Raw genomic sequence first — 5,602 nt, 5'->3', positions numbered from 1 at the left:
TTCTGTAATGAACAGCACAGTCTGGTGCAGCTGGTTAAAGGGTAGGTGAGATCTGAACCCATAGCTGTACAGTTCCAAAGATCCTTCTGTTTCCACCACATCATGAAGAGACCCTGGGCCTGATCTGGAAAGGGGGTTTGAGATAGAGAGGAGCAAAAGTCCTCTGCGTAGCAAAGTACAGGCTCAGCCTTCCTAAATGCAAGCTTTCTTGCATTGTTACCTGCTTGCATGCACAAGACTGGAGAAAAAGGAAAAGGAAAACAAAATCCCATCAGGTCTCTTTTTTGGTGGGACACCCAGATGGCCGACAGCTGCCTAGAAGTTCAGATGAGCCCTGGGCCCCTTCAACTCTCTATGCCCTGGTCTGAGCTCATGGCCTGCACCCTGCCCAACCCTACTTACCTCCAGCTCACATCTTGCACACAGCCACACCACCTTCCAGACACTCAGACTCCCTCCTCTCTGTCCCCCCCACCTCTCACCCAGTGTCCACCAATGATCAGGACCCAAGATAAGTTAATACCTGAGTTAATGTCACTCTGCTCTGCACCCAGCCTGCCATCATCTTTCCCTTGTCTTGGGGTCCCAGCTTTGTGCTTAAATCCCTGACACAGCTTCCTGCCCCATCTCTGTGGCCTGACCTGCAGCTAGGGGTTCATCTTCACTGGAAGGGCATTGTTAGGTGATGCAGACACTTCTAGAAGGTCATATTTATCTGTCCCTCTTGCAGATGTGGTGGAGAGGTAAGTCACCCAGTACCAAGCAGGGGTTCATTTGACTGGCATCCAGGGGTGCTGGAGTGCCCCCAGGAGTCAGCTCAGCCCTGTTGTGACAGCATGTGTAATAAATGGATTATAAAGGCCCTGGCAGGGACTCAAAGCTGGCTCTCTGGGGCAAGACAGGCCTAGGGGCTTCCCTATTGTTCACTGTCAAAGCCCAGGCCACACTCTGGGCAGCCAAGCCAGAGTCATTGGGTACAGAAAAGAACACAGGGTATACTGGGCCCATCTCTCCCTGCCTTTCTTTCCCCTCCAGGGCAGATGCCAGGCCAGCCACAGGGCAAGTGGTGGAAACAGAGCTGTCTCAGACCTGGTCCCCAGCGCCAGAGAAGACTTGGGGGACCAGATGTTAGCAGCAGGGGCAGGGCATGGGCACAGTCCACTCATGGATATCTTTGCAGTCTGACCAGGAACTGACAGCACAGAGTTGGGGGGTATGGTGGGGGTGGTGACTCTGAGTGCTGGGGGCTCATTTCCAGATGCTCTCAGTCAGCAACAAGCCATGCCTCTGCTAGGCTCTGTAAGGAGAGGAAGGAAAAGGTGATCTTCACCTCCAAGTCCTTGCTGGAGACGTGGTGACCCCCATCCAGGGAAGGAGGGGCCAGGGACTATTGCAGTGATATGCTTCATCCACAGGGAATGCAAAAGGGCCATGGGGACCCTCGCGGGCCTCCTGCTTTCAAGCTGGGCTGAAGCAATGAGGAAGGAGCTTCCTCTTCCTGTGTCCCTGTGTCTGCCCCGCACAGGCCCACACAGTAGATGGCCCTGACTGTGCACCAGAGGGCCCTGGTTACCCACACAGCTGTGATGCGGTGAAACAATGTGACTAAGAAAGAAAAGCAATGCAGCCGGTTCACACTCCAGGCCAGGGAATCCACCTCCAAGGTCCCTGCCTGGGGGCACCCACCTCCCATCTCCTGGTTCCTATGGGATTTAGCTGCCACCTGGCCTAGGTACCCTCTCTGCTTTGCTGACCAGGGCGGCCAGCACTAAAAATAGCCTCCTAATCCAAGCAGCTTAGAATAGCAATGGGATCAGACGACAGTGGCTTCCTCCATCTTGCCCCAGGAAAACACGAGATGGCAAGATGAATGGAAAGAAAACGTTAGAGAACACCTCCCATTCTCCCTGCAGGCACTGCCTCCCCAACCCCCTTTCAAAACTGGTTTCTGGGCTGGGCGAGGTGGCTCAGGCCTGTAATCCCAGTACTTTGGGAGGCCGAGGCGAGCAGATCACCTGAGGTCAGGAGTTCAAGACCAGCCTGGCCAACATGGTGAAATCCCATCTCTACAAAAATACAAAAATTAACTGGGCATGATGGCGGGTGCCTGTAATTCCAGCTACTCGGAAGGCTGAGGTGAGAGAATCACTTGAACCTGGGAGGCTGAGGTTGCAGTGAGCCGAGATCGAGCACTCAGGCTTGGGTAACAGAGCAAGACTCCGTCTCCAAAAACAGAACAAAACAAACAAACAAAACGGTTTCTGAAACATCTTCTCTCCTAGGAAGTGTCACAACCCAACCCATGTTGGAGAATGGCTTATTTTTCAAATAAAAGGTTTATCCTTTGAGGTTCTGATCTTGCTATGCCATCTGTAGACCTACCACATGACATCTAAAAACACAACAAAATTAGGCAAATGACAAGGGTGCATGGATTCCCTCTCTGAAGGGAAGTGGCCTGCAGGAAGGCCTGCTGCCTCCAGATGGCGCAATCACTTTCCAAGGGAATGAGGAGTGCAAGCCTGGCCTGGGGGCTACTGTGGCTAACTTTCACCCCTGATAAGGGCTCTCTCTCCGTGCTCACAGGAACAGGGTGGTTCGGCTGAGGTTAGAAGCGCCAGGCCCTGCACCGTCCCGTTCCAAAGCTGGGAGCATAACAGAGTAAGGGGTCACCAGCTGGTGGCAACACTGCACCATCACCACCACTGACATGCTTCCATGAATCCATGTCACTGTGGCCATCCATCAGTGTTTGCAAAACTATTGTGTCAGTTGACAACGAATTTCATATAAAGACCTGAACTCTGGCCTTTCTCGAGGCCTGCATCCAGCCTGGCTGTGCAGTCTTCACCCAGGCATTGAGCTCCCCTCCATTGCCACTTACAGGCAGCTCCATCCACTCATTAGCCTACTTCAATAGACATTTGAGCTTAGGATCCCTGGCCTAGAGATGAAGGAATTGGCAAGAAGTTGAATTCTAGGAGCCCACCATTGTAGTGGTTTTACTAAACTTGACCTTTGTTAAAATTGAGAACCAAAATGAATCTGAATTCCGAATGTCTTAGTTTAGCCTCATTAGCATATTTTGAGGACTTTTATAAATCTGAATTGAATGGCTGCCGCTGGGAGATAATTTATTAAGATAGAATTTGCCATGTTTCCAGCTACTGTAGATATTTTTCCTCCTCTGTTCCACAGGGTCAGCCAAGACTTTTTCTGCTCACCGACTCAGTGTCTTCATGTCACATGCCTACCAACAGCTTTTTCAGAAAGCCACCAAGGCCCTAGATCCTAGAAGAGTGGAGGATGGAGGCAAAGCTGGCCAGAACAGCAAGGGGACACCCTGGGGCACTAAGTGACAGGGTACAACCTTGAGGTGGGGCATTGAGGAGCTTTTGTGAGCTTGAGAGACAGGTTAGGAATTCAACAGTGACAGGGTGAGTTTCTTACCAGGACCACAGGATGGGGTGCTGAGCTGATTCAATTAGACACAGAGAATTTAAGGAATGTGGTAATTCTTGCCCAGGACTGTAAAATTAATACCTGCTGATGTGATATATTGTGGCAACATCTCATGCCAACTCTTAACTGGCATATAGAAGGTGACTGCCTAGTCCATTTGGGCTGCTATAACAAAGTACTATAAACTGGGTGACTTATTAACAACAGAAATTTATCGCTGACAGTTCTAGAGGCTGGGAAGTCCCAGATCAAGGTGCCAGCAGCTTTGGCGTTTGGTGCCATCTTCCTAGTTGGGAGATGGCAACTTTCAGCTGCATTCTCACATGGTGGAAGCAGGGAACTAGGTCTCTGCGATTTATTTTTATTTTTTAGAAACTGGGTCTCACTGTGTTGCCCAGGCTGGAATGCAGTAGCACAATTATAGCTCACTGCAGCCTTAAACTCCTGAGTTCAAGTAACTCCCCCACCCACCCCACCCATCTCAGCCTCCTGAGTAGCTGGGACTATAGGCACGCACACCACCATATACAGCTAATTCTTGTATTTTTTGTAGAGGGGGGTGTCTCACTATGTTGCCCAGGCTGGTCTCAAACTCCTGTCCTTGAGCGATCTTCCCACCTCAGCCCCGCAAAGTTCTGGGATTACAGGCATGAGCCACTGCACCCAGCCACTGGGGTTTCTTTCTTTTTTTCCTGAGATGGAGTCTTCCTCTGTCACCGAGGCTGGAGTGCAGCAGTGCAATCTTGGCTCCCTGCAACCTCCGCTTCCTGGGTTCAAGCAATTCTCCTGCCTCAGCCTCCCAAGTAGCTAGGATTACAGGTGCCCGCCACCACACCCAGCTAATTTTGTGTGTGTGTGTATTTTTACTAAAGATGGGGTTTCACCATATTGGCCAGCCTGGTCTCAAACTCCTGACCTCATAATCTGCCTGCCTCGGCCTCCCAAAGTGCTGGGATTACAGGCATGAGCCGCTGCGCCCAGCCTCTTTTGTAAGGGCATGAATTCCAACCTCCCAAAAGCCCCACCTTCTAATACCATTACCTCAGGGGTTAGGATTTTAAATAAGTTTTGGGAGACACAAACATTCAGACCATAGAAGTGGTAGAGAAAGGTTGCGCAAAACCATGATTTAACATGTCTACTTTCCAGGAGATACAGGAGGGCAGAAATGCAGAAGGGCTAAGAGAGGATTTGACTCCCAAAGAGACTCTGGGAACCCAGCCTGGTGATAATTAGGGACCGCAATGTTAACAAGCTGTAAACCCATCACTTCCACAAATCACTTTTGAGTTTGTCCATTTAAATGGCTGGCTGTGAGCAATTTGGATCTACATCCATTTTTACCAAAATTAACTCCAACTTAAAAATCAGAGTTGGGGGAAGATAGTGTGTTGTTTTTTATAACTTCAAATTTTCCTAAATGCCTATCCTGTTGGGAATGGTGTAACTGGTTGAGGTTAGTAATAATTACATGTGAGGCCGTTCTAGTCACGTGCAGTGTAAACTGTCGCTTGGCCTAGCTGAGGTTCCTCATGGATTATGGATGGGGCAAGGTCCAGACCTCTCAGTGGTTCTAACCTTGACCTCACCACCACTTGTCCTGCAACGCTGAGCACATCAGCTCATGTCTGTGGACCTCAAAGTCCAATGTTGTACAGGGAGGGTGTGGTCTAGAAATCTAAAGTCCCTTCAGTTCTAAGTGTCTATCATGTCTTGGCACATTTCTGCCTCTCAAAGAGATTTCACAGAAATTACAAACCAATCAATTAAGCCAGAGAAGGACAATTGTACACAGCATTTGATAGATCCTAAAACCCTCCTGAGAAGCTGATTTGAGATGTGGCAATTGCCAGGCCAGAACCAGGTATCTCACTCATTCATTCATTCGACAAATGTCTGTTGAACACCTACTATGTGCCTACATTTCTCTAGATGCCAGAGATGCTGCAGGTAAAAAAACCCACCAAAAATCCCTCACAGAGCTTACATTCTAGTGATAGGAGACACGGTAAGCAAGGTAAATCAGTGAAAGACTTAGTATGCAAGATAGTGAAAGTGCTGGAGAGAAGGGCAATAGGAAAGTGTGTGTGTTTACAAGTAGCAGGTATGAGTTGAAATTTGAGACAGGGAGCCTACACCT

The sequence above is a fragment of the Pongo abelii genome, chromosome 8 (genome assembly GCF_028885655.2).
Source record: "Pongo abelii isolate AG06213 chromosome 8, NHGRI_mPonAbe1-v2.0_pri, whole genome shotgun sequence".
In the NCBI taxonomy this organism is placed as follows: domain Eukaryota; kingdom Metazoa; phylum Chordata; class Mammalia; order Primates; family Hominidae; genus Pongo; species Pongo abelii.
This window is presented reverse-complemented; position numbering follows the sequence as displayed.